Here is a 17285-nt window from a genome sequence, read left to right as displayed (position 1 = left end):
GAAAGGATAGCATTTTGTTTTGCCTAAAAAAGAGGGAAAAAGGAAATAAGTATCTGTGGCAAAAATAGATGGTGCTTAAAGTGAAGAGCTCAAAGCCTGAAATTGATCACTCTATCTAAAATAATTCATAAAGGTCAGTAGCTTATATCTCGATGATTTAATATTTATTATAGCTATTTTCCAGTAACAATATTGTTGTGTTATGGAAGTATAAGCAAGTGGACTGCATGACTCAAAAGCTTTTAGGACACATTCAAACAATATTTTCTCACATATCTATAAATGGCAGGTGGTGATTGCCTGCATGGCTAAGACATGGATAACGAAAATCTTCAAGATATGATTTCCACAATGCAAGAGCTCAAGATATTGAATTCCGTTTATTCTTGCATACAACAAACCCCAAGTACATTACCATGAGATTGTTACCACGAGATTGTTACCACAGACCAAACAAATCTTTTGATAAAAATTTCAGGTCAAAGGTCTAAATTTAGTTGCTTTAGCATACACCTAATTTCCAAATGCTGAAAGTCTTTGCTTAATTGGGACCTAATGCAGAAGCCTGTAGATTTAAAGAAAGGATTTGCAAGCTAAAGAAAACCCCCCACTGTTTTATTTCCCACAAAAACATTACAATAAATCATCTTTCATGAAAAAGGAACATTCAGAATATTTTGCTTTTAACCAGGAAGTCACTAAAGTAAAAGTAGATACCAAATCATGCATGAGAGAATGTTCTGGTTTGACCCCAGCCTGCAACTAGGACCACAGTAGCGGCTTTCTCACTCCCTCCCCCTTGCCCCAAGTGGGATAGGGGAGAGAATTGAAAGAGAAGGAAGAAAATCATGGGTTGATATAAGAACAGTTTAATAAGACAATAATAATATACTAATAATAGTAATAATAAGATATAAAATAAGTGATACTCAATGCAATTTCTCACAAACTCTGTGCCAAACAGCCAGTCCCAGAAAGGAGAGCACCCTTGTCCCAAACAGCCAGCTCCAGTGAGAAAGCAAAAGGCAACAGCCCAAAAGCTAACTGCAAAATGGCAGAATAGGAAAAGGCCAAATTCCAATAAAGCTCCAAATGGAATGGAACTGAACTCCCGAATGGAACTGAACCAGAATGGAACTAACTGAACTAGCCGTAAAACCTGAACTCCCCAGGCAGAAAAGCCAGCTCCAGTTTTATACCAAGCGTGATGCTAATGGTAGAGAATATTTCATTGACCTATCTGTATGTGAATCTAGGTGATGTCATGCCTGTGCTCCCCTCCTAGCTGCCTTGCGTCTGCAACTGGAAAGCTGAGGAAGTCCTTGGTTTCCTTAGCAACAGCCAAAATATCAGCGAGTCCTTACATTATTTTCATACCAACTTCTAAAAGACAGTCTAGCTACTGAGAAGAAAACACTATCCCAGGGAAATTCAATCTTATCTCACTATTTTCATCTTAAATCCAAAACGAAAGATTGTGCTGGCTACCAAAAATAAAGGATTCTAACTGCATAGAAAATTACCTGGATTTCAGCTAAACCAGCACAATGAGAAATACTTTTTCAACTCAGTGAAGTCAGTCTTACAGGAAGCTTAGTACTTTACAGGATCTAGTGCATGGTTTTTTTATTTTTCTGCGCTTCACACTAGGAGGCTACAGCATAAGTCACAAAATAAAGTTCAAAAGGCATTTTCTTTTCCTATGCTAGGAAATCTCACATTCAAAGAAAAGGACACTATAAGTTTAGTCTTGGATTTCAGAAGAGGACGAGATAAAAGTTAAACATCACATTTTAGTGTATTCATTTTTATTTGCTTTGTGAAGCAGTAAGAAATCACTTTGGTACAGAGATCACCAGGTGGGTAATATAAATGAAATTAAAGTTAAAAAGCATTCAAACAACAGTCAAAGTAATGAAAACAATATGAGCAAATGGAGGTAAACACAGTAGAATTATTTAGAGAGACATTAAACGTGAAGTCTAAGGTAGATTGCCTTATGTTTACCATAATGAAAAACAAAAGAGTTGGCTGATTCTACTCAAATTAATGACTTCAGTACACAAATACTCAGAAAAGCTGAGATTTTAATATCTTTTATCTAATTTTGAAGAAAATACTTTTAAAAATCAGAAACAAAACTTTAAAGAATATCCTCTTAATAGACCACAAGTTTGCTCTATTTCCCAAATACTTTTCAAAGAGTCAATAATATAATTCTTCAATGCTTTTCTCTCTCTCTCTTTTTATTTTCAAACACTTTGATTTCTTTTATTAATGCCTATAAGCAGATGTCCTGCACTTTCAGAAAGGACCTGCACTCCAGGGCCCTAATATTCTCATAAAACAGAACCTTCTAATTCATGGAACATTTACATGCTGACTATTTTGAGCTCCTTCTCCAAATTCTTGTCCGTACTTTCCTTTACAAATATTGTTTTGAGAATACAAATTAATCCACACCAATTAATGAATTTGCATATGAGCAGGTAGCATGGGAAACATTGCTAGAAGAGGTTGTAGCCCCCTGTGTCTGTGAGAGACTGTAAAACAGCTGCACCATTCTATATGCCACACCATTCCAGCCAGAGTGAAAGGTGGAGGCAGACCTTTGAGATGCTCCTGGCAAGGTAACAGATGTGTGTGTCAGCTTGCCATTTCACAAAAGGACCACCGAAACACTTTGCTCAGGGTAAGGTCTGAAAGCCTTAGACCAGGTCTTTGCAATTATAGTGTTCAGTTTCATGAGCCAGCTCAATAATATAGAAATCTGGCGCAAACTTACATGAGCACTCTGTATGTTGAAGAGCTCTACAAAGAAATGCTGGCATGATTCAGCAAATCAGCTGGAGACCCTAAGTCATCACTTCTGTTCAAAGAGCTTAATATTTCCTGTCATCAAAGAATAAAAACATCTTTGGGATACATTAATCACTAATTGCTTGCTATGTATATGCCTCACAAAGGCAAGTTTTCACCTTCTCAAGAAAAAGGACCAGACATTTATAATAAAAACAAGCCAAAAATCCACTGATGTGTCTTAATTTGGGAAACGTGAATAGGCTTCAAAGAATTAACTCATGAAGTCTGTGTATCTTGCATTTTATATGAATAAGAAAAATCCTTTGTCATGATAATATACCTAGCTTTTGTAGAAATACTGTAGAAATCCATCACAGGCCCCATTACCCAACAAGGTATTACTTCAACCTGAAGAATCACATCTTACCATATATATATTTATATTTTAAAGCATTGTTAAGCCAGTCTGGCTTAATGAATGCTTCATTACACTGCCCCTGGAATATAATAGATTTGGGTACCAATTCTTCCAGTTGACCTATGTAGGTGGACCTCTCAAAGGTCTCCTACATAAACCTGTTCAGCCAAGGATGCTGAGCAATGTTCACATGCAGTGGGCACGTGATGTAAGATACAGGTCATTTTAAGACATGCCCAAGCTTCAGTTTGCTATTAAATGTTATGAATTCCACTGAAACCGTTATCTTATTCAAGTACATTGGGATTCAACAAGCTCCCAACAACATGTCTGCCTTCCATTCTTCATCACCAGTAACCGACTGTGCTATTCTTGGCACCTACTCCTCGCAGGTTGCATCAATCTGGCTCCCCGTTATCTTGAGTGAGTAACCCCCGGGGGTTACCCGGGAGCTGCCACAGCTCCCCCACCGAACTCCCTCGGCTCTAGTCGGGGCAAACTTTCTCATCTCGGAGAACGCCTGTTTGTCCTCCTTTGAGCTGCAGGTGCCCGCCGGCCTCTACTACTGTTCACCGAGGCAAAGGGTGTACAAAGCCGCGCATCCTGTGGCCTCGCGGACAGGCTTTAGAATTCCCTGCGCCAGAGAGCAAGGGTTTCGCAGAGCGCTGCCCTCACTTCTCTTGCCACAGCTTGCGACCTCGCGATCACAGCCTCCTCGCTCCCGGCACGATCGGACTTCAGCCCCCGGGACTGACAGCACATGGACCCACCGGCTCCTGTCCGCAACGCGCGGAGGCAGCGACCGCAGCCAGCAGCGACCGCACCGCGGTGCCCCGCCCCGCAGGGGGGTCCCCGCTCAACCCACCGGCCCGCTCGCGGAGGGCGCCCTGGTTTTCCGCCAGGACCCGCGACTTTGTCCCGGGCGTCTGAGCCAGGACTCCCGGTCGGCGGACCCCGCGGGGTCGGCGCCGCTCAGAGGGCAGGCACACCTACGAGCCCGCCCGCACCGCGGGGGGATCGGGCGGTTTGTTCCCTCTGCCGGACTCGCACCGCCCGGACCCCCCCAAGCCGAGCCAAGACCCTCCGCCTGCCGCCGCGCCCCAGCCCCGCCCCCGCCCCGCCCCGCCGACGCTGCAGCACCGCCCCCTCCCGCCCTCCCCCGGAGAAATGCGCAGGCAGACGTGAGAGGCGCCTCGTCCCCCGCGCCGGGCGGGGTGGGGCGGGGCCGCCACCGGGTGGCGGGGCGTCGGGGGCGGGGCGGTCGTGCGGGGGCGGGGCCGGCGCGGCGGCAGGAAGGGGCTTCGCGGCGACGGTGGCCCCCGGTGTCGCCGCCGCCAGCGACGCTGAGGCAGCTCGGCCGGCAGTCGGCGGCGCGGGTTGTCTGTCTCCCGTGAGTTTCATGCGCTTCGCCTTAGCTCGGGTGCGGGGGGGGAGGAGGGAGTTGGAGTTGGATTTGTCCCAGCCTCGCGGCGGGGGCCAGTCCCGGCCCCCTCTCCCGGTGGAAGGGTCCCGTTCCCCGGCCGCTGGCTGGACGCTTGCCTGCCCTGCCCGCACTGCCCCTGCCCAGCCACACGTGCCGCGGCGCCGCTCCGCGCCGGGCGGGCCGCGCTCCCCGAGGCGCGGCGCCTCCCTGCGGGTGTCTCTAGGCGAGCTCTGTCGGCCTCGGCGTGGGGGAAGCTGCCTGGGGGCCGCTGGAAAGCCGTTGCGAGCGCGGCCGTCCGGCTGAAGGCAGCTGGGGCCGCGGCTGTGCGGCTGCCGCGTCCGGCTCTACCCCGGCGGGCAGCGGACTGCGGCGGCTGTGGAGCTGCGGTGCGGGTAGGCGGGGGGAGCCCCGTCCCGCCTGACGGGGGGCGCGCGTCGAGGTCTCTCCGGGAGCCTCCCCTTCGCCCGTCGGATCTTTGTGCCCCGCGTAACGGAGACGGGAGGGACGAGCTTAACCGGGGCGGCCGGGGCGCGGCGCGCTCCCCTCCCGCCAAAGTTTCCTGCGGCTCTCAGCGCCGCCCGCCCCTGCACCCGTGGCGCGGCGAAACCGCGGCCGGCTCCGGGCCGGGCGGACGGCGGGGGAGAGCGGGGCGGGCGTCCCGGAGGCCCGTTCCTCCCGGTTGTCATGGGGTCCGACTTAAAGGGCCAGCGGCAGCTCGGGAATGGTTCGCCTGGGCGGAATCCGTGCCGCCTGCTGCGGTGATGGGGAAGATGGCTGAACGCGGGAGAGCCAGAGCCCCTTCGGACTTTGGCACTGTTCTGTTGAGGCTGTCATTTCTTCACTTCAAGATGTCAAGCCATGGAAAGTAGTCAAGTGTTGACATTTTGTTAGTCTTGACTTCCATCTGTTTTGAGCTGTGGTGGTATGGTTCCCATTAGTCTATGGGAGTGGCCTTTTAATTTTTTTTAAGCCTCCACTGCTCGTTCTGTTAATTCTTTTCCATTAGATCTTATGCATTAGTTTTGAAAGATGTGTGTTTTATGTGTCAGTCTCTCACAATTTTGAATTGTGTGTATTTTTGAGCACACCAGATAACAATTGCCGGCACATGGCTGTGCTGTGGGAATTGGTTTATGAACGGGTGGGTCCCAAGCCTTTCTGGAACAGTAAAACCAGTCACTTCTCAGACTGTTTTGTGGACCACTCACAGGGAGGTGCGCTGTTGACACGTTACCATGTTTTACCACAGACTGTTTTCAGACTGCCTACTGTAGGCTTGCAAATGAGTGCTGTTAGAGGTTGCGGTAAAAAAGAAAAATCACTGGCATTAATTAGAATTTTTTAGCTACTTGTTAAAGACTAAGTGTTTGTTTGGCATGGAAATAGAAGTCTCCTTATAACAAGACAGGTATTTTAATACCTCAGGTCTCTTAATGATACATCACTTAATGTGAATAAAGCCTTTGTTTCCTTTTTGATTTGTGGTACTCCTGTGTCTTTACAAGCGTCCCACTGTTAAAAGCATCAGTAATAAATCTAACTTTCAGAAAATTACAGTTCAATCCCAAAATCTTAACCGAACTTATTTTTTTAGATTATTTATATGTTAGACTCTTATTTATATTTCTGTTTTGTACTATAGATCTGAAATCGGGAGTCTGTCTTGTACTGTAAATCTGAAATCAGCAAATAATTTTTAAAATAACTTTACTGGTATATTGGTGCCTGTTTGCTAACTAGTGCTTGCAGAAAAGATGGAAATCACGTGTTCAGCTATTTTTTTGATGTAGTTATCCCATCACTGGTGCAGGTGACAGTGGAAGATCTGGGTGTTAAGAGCTAACAAGTAGCCAAAAGCAGATACAGGACACACAGCACTTCCTTTGACAAATGGAGGTAGAGGCCTGCACAAGCATGTGTGCAAGCAGGCTCAAAATAATCTCAGATCACCATTTTGTTGCTTTATCTGCTTCCTTTCAAGTAAGATAAACTCCAAGCTACTTAGTGTCAAAACAAGATATGTTTGGATCTGCTTTTTCTGAAAGTTATTTCTCTGCATGTGGCTGATACCACAAAATGTTCAAGTTGTGAGGAGTTTTCTTCTTGATTTCTTACATATGAATCCTAAGGAACTGTGGTGTAAAATGCATACATATCGAAGACTGACGTTCTCAGCATAATGCTTCACTTCAGCATGTAACATTGGCTCAAGGTGAGCAAAGAGATGAGGTTTTGTTCTGTAGTCCTCATTTTACAGATTGACAGAAGTATCCATGTTGCGTACTTAAGAACAATGGCATGAACAATGAAATGAAAACTATATTTAAAAGTCATTTTTATGACTTGCTGGTTTTTCATTTAACACTTAGTTGGATCTGATTATTACTGGTGATATTAGAGATGAATAAATCTCCTGGGATGCTTACGTGTATAGTCGTACTAGCCAGAATTACAGCTATTAGTACAAGAGAAGATTTGAAAAGTATCATAAATCAAACCAAACAAGCTAGAAAAGCTCTTTCTGGTTTATACCTGAAAACAACTTATAACAATTACGATTAAGCACTTTATGAAGTAGTCTGTACCATATTTGCCATATTCCATATGGTAGATTATACCATATTAGTCTTCTTGTATCTTGAGAACAATATCTGGTGCTGGTAGCTCTGAAGAAATTGTTGTTAGAATGGTTTACCTGTCTGGTCTGGAATGACAGTTCGTATAGCCAGAATATTCCAAATAATTTTAAAAAACCCTCTACTTGAGGCATCATAGTTCGATCTAATGTTAAAGTGACAGAAAATAAACATTGGACATGGTCTATCTAGTGAACCTAGTTGAAGTTCTTTTTTTTCATGCTGCAGAATTTGGTTCAGTCAAATAAATACAGCATGTTTTCCCAAGGCACAAGTAAGTATTTTCTGAGTAAATAAAACTGTAGTTTGGAAGGAGATAGAACCATTGAGACATATAAAATTTGTAGGATAGTGCAATGGTAGCTTTCCTTTGTCTCTCTGCTTAACATTGTTGTGGGGTTTTTTTTGTGTGGTGTGTGGGTTTTTGTTTTTGTTTTGTTTAAATTATTTTTGTTTGTTGGTTTGGTTTTTTGTTGTTGTTTTTTTCCTGTTGTAAAACACTGAGGATATATGAAGTTGAAATGCTTCAGGCTGCTGAAACACAGTGAGGATTTGCAACATACTTCTTAACTTCTCCCTTCATTTCTCCCTGATAAGTGGAAGACTCTGTTCTGATGTCTTGTCAGTCTTACCTGTACTCAGGTTCAGTTTCTTCCAGCTGATCAAGGTAAGAAGGAGAAGGTGTTATTTATACACTGCCCAGGGGTGTTGAATCAAACTAGAAGTATTTTTAAAATAATAATTCAACATGTTCTTACAGAAAGATCTAAAAGTTTTACTTGAAAAATATTTTGGTTCAGTATCTCTTAGTTTTTTTAAGTTATTATATAGTTTGTGTTAAAACAGATATTTCAATGCAATTTTGTAAATTTGCTGTTAGAAGTGTGTGGGTATGAAAGTGTGGAGCGCTTTGTATGTGAAGATTATGGTAAACTTCTGGAAGCTGAGGTGAAATCAAGTAAGATTATGAGATGTAACTGTGACCGTGAGAGCAAAGGAGAAGTACTGACAAAGAAAAGTAGTGTAGGTAGAAATAAGAAAAAAAATTCATGGTTAGTGCTGGCTTTTGAAACTTAATGTTCTCCAGGTATACATCTACAATTTTTAGGTTTATTATTATTGTTTTTGAGAAACAACACTCCATGCACTGTGAGCACTTACCATACTTTTTACAGTAAGGGGTTCTCTCACTCCCCCTCTGCTCATCAATATATTATATGATTGTTAATGAAAATACTCCGTTTGAGGAATCCACTGTTTTACATCAAGAAGTGTGTTTTGCTGAAGCCAAAAGACAATAACGGATGACCTGGGCTGTTCCTACTGCAGTGATGAACTTCCTACATTTTATGCAACAGATGTCACTTGGCAAATGGTCTGTTCTAAAATGTCACCATTCTGCAACAGCCAAACGGGATGTGTAACCAGATGAAGTTGAAAGAGTTTGAAGTGCAGGAGCCGACAATGGATCACTGAGTAGATGGAAACATGACACTTATTTGGAAAAAAAAGCAAAACAAAACCAAACCAAAACCAGCCTATTTCATTAAGTCATATTTGTTATCTCACAGATTTATTTAATGCTTTTGTGCCCATGCTGTTGCAGTCCTACATTTGTGAAGACAAGGACAGATGGGTATCCCATCAGTCTGGCCAGGAATACTTGCAGTGACAAGAGGAGGAAGGGAGAAGGGATGCTGGCTATCAAGTCCTCATCATGTCTTTGGGTTTTTCTTGCCTGGTAATGATGTTACATGATCTTTGCTGCGTTTATGTTCCTTTTTGACAAAGAACACCAAGAATTGTATTGAGTCATATCACATATTTGCAGTTCCATGTGTGTGGTGCAGTCTCACAGTTCTTTTCTGTTATCAGTGTTCTTTCTTGGATTTTATGACTCCACCTGATCTCTTTATTTGCAGGAGATACTCCATTTTTACTCCCGCTTTGCTGTTTTAGTCTGTACTGTTGTACATTGATGATCCTGGTGAACTAATACAATATTTGCTATATATATGTCTACCAAAAATGGATATCTCAAAAGTTTATAGTCTGTTTTAAAAACATCTATCTCTCTGTCAGTGTCTCTAGTGTATAGTTTTAATCAAGGCTGGAACAATTTAAAAACAAACAAAAACCAACAACCAAACAAAACCCCACAACTTGTTTCTGACACTTCCATGGAATGTTGCAAGTGGCCTACTTATTTTCAGAGTCTTCTGTGTTAGTGTATACCTCATGTCTTTCATACTTAGGGGAAAAAAAAAAAGGATTATTAGTCTTTCGTACTTCGGAACAAGAAGGGATTGTTAGTCTCATACTTGGGAATAAGAAGGGATTATGAATAAATGTTTACATTGAATTTAAGAGTTATGAAACTTTTTTTTTAAAGGCACAGCACTAGACTAACCCTAGAGGACAATTATAAAACTGTAGTACATTTGTTACACTTTTATCCCTTCCACCCACATATACAAATGAGTTTTTCATTAGCTGTACATTTGCTTTCCGCTGCAGGCCTGTAAATAAATAATGTCTTTCAATACATATGATAAAACAGTTATTCATCTTAAAAATGGTGATCCTTAGCATACTGTTTCTGGCTTGCTTCAAAAACATCCTTCTAATTTCCAGCCTAAGTTATTCACGGCCTTTATATACTCCTTTGTTCTTTTTTAGTATCATTCATTAACTTAATTCTTACTTTTTTCCCTGTGATTGATAAATGCTTTGGTTTATTTACACAGAGCTATCATGTTTACTTTTAGACTCTGTGTTGCTAGGCTGAACAATCCAGGCTTTGTCTCATTATGTACTGAGAAAATTAAGAGCTTGTTGGGTTCAGTTTGGAGAAGAGAAGGCTGAGGGTTGGCCTCATCACAGCCAACAACTTCCTCACGAGGGGCAGCAGAGAGGAAGGTGAAGCTCTCCTCTCTCTGGTGACCCCGTGACAGGACACAAGGAAATGGAATGGAGCTGCATCAGGGGCAGTTCGGATTTGGCATTAGGAAAAGGTCCTTGGCTGAGAGGGTGGTCACGTGCTGGAAAAAGCTCCCCAGGAAAGTGGTGATGGCACCAAGACCATCAGAGTTCAAGGAGCATCTAGGTGATGCTCTTAGTCATATAGTTTAGTTTTAGGAAGTCCTGCGAGGAGCAGGGAGTTGGAGTTGATAATCTGTATGGGTCCCTTCCAGTTTCAGGTATTCTATGATTCTGTGATTCCAGTAGCCCTTTCTCCTGCTGCCTACTGTTAGAACACATCTTCTTGTACATGGTGATTGGGACTGTACTTGATGTTGCATGTGAAGACAGTGATGCTAGTATAAGTAGATCTGTAATGGAGAGAAGTTGAAGTCACTAAATACACCTTGAAATGGCCTTTTCTTGTTGCTGTTCGTTGAGTACATCATAGTAGCTGTGATCAAGTAATCACGTGACACATCTGTTCTTTCCAGCTGATAAACTGGCAGCTGAGAGCAGACAGCCCTGAAGTATTTGACATAAAAGTAGAACTTAAAAAAAATAGATACTGTTGTTGTTTTGATTCTTAAAATTACCCATTCGTTTTTTATGGCACTCTGATCTTCCTGTGAATGAGTAGTACCTCTTCAGCCCTGATTCAACAGATTCTATAGCTTGTCTCCTATATTTTGTGCCAGTTTGCTTCATGCAAATACTAAGGCTATATTTTTAAAGCACTCTTAGTTAATCGAGCTCTGTCACTTCACTGTTATATCCATGCTAGTTGCAGTTGTCATCATTTAACCACTCATACTGACTTTCGCATCTTCTGATGCAGTTTATTAGCATGTAATAATTTTTTATGTGGTAGTATGGATGAAAATAGATGGAATTCATACCCCCCAGACCAGCCCTACTGCACTTTTTTTGTCTTGGGGAAGGATCTTCTATTTCATAAAAGAAAGATAGCGTAATCTGTCAAGATAATGTAAGTAAATTCACATTTAATTTCTTCTGCCACTCCATTTTTCATTTCTCTCTGTCTCTAATTATTCTTTACTTTAGAATCTCTTCCGTTTCCCCTTCTCTTTGATTCTGTTTTATTAAAAACACCTTCAATGCAACTAAAATTAATTCACATAGAGGTTTGTAGACATTAAGTAGAAGTAGCTTCAAGGTACATTTCTAAACTACAGGATGGTGATCAGCCTTGTACACTTAAAAAGGCTGTTTGATACTTCCCACAATAAACTTCTGAAGTTTGCAGTTTGAAACGTTGATGAATTACTAAATATTGGTAGTGAAGTCTTCCATGTCAGGGCTGAGGTGTTGCTTTGCTATGAAGAGAACAGAGGACCAATAAGCTGAAATGAGAAGGAAACTTGAGGAAAAGCAGGTGAACTGAGGAGGAGGAGTTGAGTTGAAGGTAAATCCATTGAAGCAAGCCAATGTGCACAGAAATGCGGTATCTTTAGGTACCGTTGGGACTGTGACCCAATGGGGATGTACAACCAAGAGAGGGAGAAATTCTGTGAAGTCTGGGGGGAGACTGACAAAGATGTGGGTCGGGTAAGGAACTGCAAAGCTGGAATAGGAGAAGGGCTTTTGTGAACTATGGACCAAAAAACTCAAGTGAAAGACTGGAAGACTGAAGATTAGGCTAATGTGAAGTGAGATGGAAAAGAGAAGGAGAAAGGAAAGACAGACTGGAATGGGTTCTATATCTAGCCTTTATTGCAGCAAATATGATACTTTTCATGTCTCTGTTAACGGGTGTTTAAAAGATTACATCAATAATTATTGAGTGTAGTTGAATGCATTGTTCAGTGAGGTTGATTGACGTGCACTCATAATCCAGCATCAGTGATGCGCAATTATACTTACCTTCTTCATCCACATCTTTCCAGGAAGCCCATCTGTCATCTATGATTCTTCCCTGTACCCCTTTCCAGCTGAGTCAACTCCGTGTGAAACTGCAGCTTTACATGTGTTCAGGTACTGAAGTTTGCTGTAGTCCAGTGTTTTGTCCACAACAACAATTCTTAGTGCTTTGGCACCATTTTTGATTCTGGAGTGCCAGTGATTATTTTGCTTTACAAGTCAGCTTCTTTTAATAGAGTTCTTCTCCTTGGACCTTGTTTGTGGGCCCTAAAGCTGGACATTTTCAGGAGTGAAGAAAAGGAACTTGAAAACTGATGAAGTCAGCTTTGCATGCTTACAGCAGTCTGTTTAAAGAGGAGAAAAAAATGTTTGAAAGCTAGCATTCGTTTTAAATCAGCAACGCTCTGTTGCAGCCTTATGTGCTATATTGTGTAGTTTTCTGTAGAATATTTATATTCAGACTGGTTAAATTCAGTTGATTTTTAATTCCTGTCACAAGCGTGTTGTACCTTGAATTCAAGTTAAGGACCTGGATTGCACGATACTAAGAATCCAAATCTCGTTATGGAAGAGATTAAGGATTTCTGCTGGATTTTAATGCATCTTTTTTTATCCTGACTTAAACCAGCTTTTGTTTTCTGCTTGTTTACTGGTGTTTGTATTGAAATAGTGTTAATGTATTTTGATAACAAAATTACTAATTTTTAAGTGTGTTAATGTAGAGTAATCTTTTCAGAAGATGTTTCTGTGATAACTGATTTTAGGCAACCTAGCTATTCCTATACAAGGTATTCCTATAAAACATGGCTTTTATTACATCTGACAGTTAGGAGAATGTTAATTAAACAGTGATTTTTTTAGTTTTGTTCCATTTTGATGGCAAAAATGTTCTTGCTCATATTTTTTTTTTTTTTTTTCCTTTGACTGTCTCACCCAGCTTTCTCCCTGTGAGGATAAGAGGATAATATAGAATCACAGGATGACTGAGGTGGGAAGGAGCCTTTGGAGATCACGTAATGTAAGCCCCTATTCCTAGTCAAGCAGGGTCAGGTATATCAGGTTGCCCAGGACTCTGTTCAGACAGGTTTTGAGTACCTCCATGGATAGAGACTCCATAGCTTCTGTGGGCAGACTTTCCCCAGGTTTGATCACCCTCATAATAAGTAAGTGTTTCCTTTGTGATTCAATTTATAACCATTGCCTCTTGTCTTGTCAATGGGCACCGCTGAGAAAAGTCTGGCACTCTCTGCTTTCATCCAACACTGATCAATATGATATTTATTTGTAGTGATAAGATTCCCTCCTCTCCCTAGCAAGCCTCCTCCTCTTTAGGCTATAAACAGTTTCACCTCTCCCCATATGGCAGGTGCTGTAGTCGCTCAACTGTCTTTGTAGCCCTTTTCTGGACCTGGCGAATATCTCCATGTTTCTTTTATACTAGGAAAGCTGGAAGCTGAAGGATCACCTCTCTCAACCGGCTGGTGATGCCATTTCTCACTCAGCCCAGGACACCCCTGCTGCCTTTGCCATGAGTGCACATTGCTGGCTCCTGTTCACCTTGTCCACCAGGGCCTTTGCTGCACAACTGCTTTCCAGCTGGTCAGCCCCTAGCCTGTACTAGTGCATGGGGTTGTCCCTTCCCAGTTGCAGAACTTTGCATTTCCCTTGGTTGTACTTCATGAGGTTTGTGTTGGCCCCTTTCTCCAGCCTTTTGAGGTCTCTCTGGATGGCTGCATGGCCCTGCGTATTGGCCACTACTCCCAGTTTGGTGTCCTCTGCAAGCTTGCTGAGGGTGGATTCTGCCCCACCATTCATATCATTAATGAAAATGTTGAACAGGCCTGGAGCCAATATTAACTCCTGGGATACGCTGATAGTTACTGGCCTCCAGGTGGACTTTGTGCTGCTGATCACTATAGCCCTTTGAGCGTGGAAGTTCAGCCAGTCCACCTAACTGTCTGTTTTTCTAGACCATATTTCACCAGTTGCTCTGTGAGGATGTTTTGAGAGACTTTGTAAAATACGTGTACTTAGGTGACTAAGTCTGTTTAGTTAAAATAACAGTTTTCCAAACTGGTGTGTTAAATGGCTATTCTAGAGATTCATAGAGAAGGAGAAACCTTGTCCAGGTGTTCTGAGTCCACCTGCTGCTACATGGTAAGGTTTCAACTCTTGCAATGGCTTGAGGTTGTTTTTGCTGACAATAGCTTTGCAAGCCTGAAAATGTGTTTCTTTAGGATGTGATCTCAAAATCTAAAGTGGGCTTAAATTGTTAGTTGACAGACTGATTTATGTGAAAATACCTTCTAATTCCCATAAGAAATTGCCCTTACAATTCACTCAGGAAGGACAATTGCCTAGAGTCGCAAGCTGTGATAGTAGTGGCAGTGAGTTATTATGGTCTTTTTTTTGTGGAATGGACCTCAAGACTATCATGCCAAAGATGTTTTAACATTATAGTCTGTGTGAAAGAAAGATAGTAACTTTTACTGATAAGAATAATCTGTATTTTTCTCTGTAACAGATCAGTAGTACATGGCTGTGGTTTTAAAGCAATCCCTGCAAGGGTCATCAAGGCATTGGGGTCTTCCCACACACACCCGTTTCTAAGGCTCCCTTTTCTGGCATCCTCGGATGTTGACCAGCACAGACATCTAAAAAATTGCCCTTTAGTTCCCAGCAGAATGTCCATTGTCCCGAAATATAAGCCAGGCATGTGGGACTTAGGGCATCGCTGTAACCTGTAGGTTGCTGATGGATGTCACTGCGGGCTAGTGCAATGCTGACAGTTCCTGGGTAAGATACCCATATCCACCTTCTGCAGAACAGATAAAAAGCACAGCTTTTTATGAAGTGCATGTTGCTGAACATATTAAAGAGTATTGACTGAGTGTTCTGAAATTAAGAATGTAGTTCCCAGCACCTAGGCCAGTATGTTGACAGGGATTAGTACAAACAAGATTGTCCATTGAGTGCTAAGATACACCCCTCTTCAGTTTCGGAGAGGAACCTGCTGGGCGTTGCTGTATGGTGACGGCCTATCAATAGTTTGTAAGTGGTGTAACCTTGGACTCCTACCCTGTTATTGAGATATATTAATGCTTGTGGCAGCATTCTTGGCCAATTCCACTGAAGTATGAGTGGGTAGGTGGAAGAATTCACAATTGTTTTTTTTGGTAAGGCATTAGTATGCTCTACTAAACTAGTTCCACAAGGTTGATGTTGTAGATAAACGCATGCTACCTAGTTTTCACCAGCACATTGCTGGACCATTTGTCCTGGAAATGACAACTATTATCTGATTTAATAAAAGTGGGAATGCCTAACTGTTGGCTTAAGAAGTGAAGGCCTTTCATAGTGGCCTTCTGGTCAGCACGGGAAGTTGGCAATATAGGTGGTTGTACATATATCTGCCATCACCAGTATTTGTTACAAACTCTGGCCTTTTGGAAGTGGACCAATGTAATGTTTGTCTCGTGTGGCCTGGGGCTACCCAGTCGTCTATCTTTCCATAGGGCTGTCATGGCAGCTTTCTTGCTTCTATTAATTTGCAGATCTGATATGCTTGAAAGGCATTTTGAATGGCCTCTCTGGAGCAAGGAATGCCTCGGTTTTGTCCCCATTTCTAGATAGCAGCTGTCCCTGAATGAACTGACTTCTTAGGAACCCACTCTGCTAATGCTTGATCACTGTGAGGGTATTGCATAAATATGTGCCTTAGCTAACTAAGCGTTAATTAATCGTTAATTAATAATTGCTGCTGGCAACAGCATTGTATTCTTACTCTGGCTCACCATGATGTGAAGTCTAGTCATCTACAAGCCTTACCCAGAAAGCAATGGTTTTGCACTTGCTCTCTGGTGTTTACCAAATCCTGCCACTGAAGAGGTTTACCGTGTATCATCTAGTCATCTGCTTGTCATTTACTAGTCCACAGTGTGAGACCTTTTTATACTGCCCAAGAGTCAGTATAAAGATTTCTGAAGCTGGTAGTTATTCCAGAACCATAGCTGCACCCATCAATTTGACATATTGGCTGCTTGCCCCTTCTGTTCATAGGTGAGGAAGGTTTGCCCAGCCCTTTCAAAGGCTGCTGCTTTCCATTGCAGCTTTTCTTTCACGTGTTTTGCCAACCCACCCTGAATCATACATTCTGTTTCAGCTCTTGGGTTAGTTGCTCACACAGTGAGGCCTGCTGTGCCCAAGATGTAGGCAGACCAGGTGGTGGAGGCACACTGTCATTACCCAGGCCAATTTTTGCTGTTTTCTCCTATAAGGCCCTTTGTTTGGGCTGGGATGTCACTTTGGTAGTCTGTTGCGCCTTCCCAGTTTACTGACTGGAGTCATTTAGCAGTGCCCTCTGTAATATTGGGAACTCTGCTGTCAGGAACCTTGGCCTCTTGGGTGATGCTCTTTATTTCAACTAGGGCTGAATAAGCATCCCAAAGCTGTTGTAGATTTGCGCTGATGGGGGCAAACCCTGAGACCAAAAGCCCAGCAGTATGTGCCACCTGCCCCCTTGCTGCCAGAGGCTCCAGTAAGTGACATCTTCATCCAATACTAGGACTTTGAGCTCAAAAGGCTTACTGGCTAATTTTTGGGCTTAAACTACGGCATGAGAAGCTGCTTTCTTTGCTTTTTCAAAAGTGGTTCTTACCTTTTGTTCTGGAAAGAACTGGCCTTTTAATTTTTTTTTTCTTCTTACTGTATTATATAATGATCTTAATATCTGTACCAAATATGTTATAAATTGTCTCTGAACCCCCCGAAGACCAATACTCTTCTGTGTTTCTACTTTCCTCTGCATTTCTGCCATATAAAAGTATGATGCCTGAATCAGCTAAACAAACCATTCTGCAAAGTTCCTGCCAAATTATCATTCCCAATTTTACTTCTGGGGCAGGTCTCTGCATTTTCTTGGGATTAATTTCCCAACCATGATTTTGCATTGTCTCAGTAATGTTACTCAATGCTTCTACCACTTCTTCAATGAGACCAACAGTCCTCCCTGTGGTGTGGATATCATCATCCACATAGCTGAGCGACTTAAAATGTGGAAAAATGTTGGAATCGTCCAAACGCTGGGCTACCAGCCCATGACAAATTGTGAGGCTGTGTGGATACGCCTGGGGCAGTACTGTGAAGGTGCACTGCTGACCCCAAC

At 42.7% G+C, this 17285-nt stretch overlaps 1 protein-coding gene across 14 annotated transcripts in view; it reads left to right on the top strand.

Annotated features, from left to right (window-relative positions):
* Positions 1–4496: 4496 nt before the first annotated feature.
* Positions 4497–17285, top strand: part of PAM (peptidylglycine alpha-amidating monooxygenase) — a 146328-nt gene continuing 133539 nt past the window's right edge. For all 14 annotated transcript variants that reach the window (XM_065655531.1, XM_065655530.1, XM_065655528.1 and 11 more), the window contains exon 1: positions 4497–4610. The gene's annotated coding sequence lies outside the window, so the exon portion shown is untranslated. The remainder of the gene's footprint in view (positions 4611–17285) is intronic.

Source organism: Caloenas nicobarica, chromosome Z, assembly GCF_036013445.1.
Source record: "Caloenas nicobarica isolate bCalNic1 chromosome Z, bCalNic1.hap1, whole genome shotgun sequence".
NCBI classification, from domain to species: Eukaryota; Metazoa; Chordata; class Aves; order Columbiformes; family Columbidae; genus Caloenas; species Caloenas nicobarica.
The sequence above is the reverse complement of the archived record's forward strand: the minus strand, read 5'-3'. Positions and strand labels throughout refer to the sequence as shown.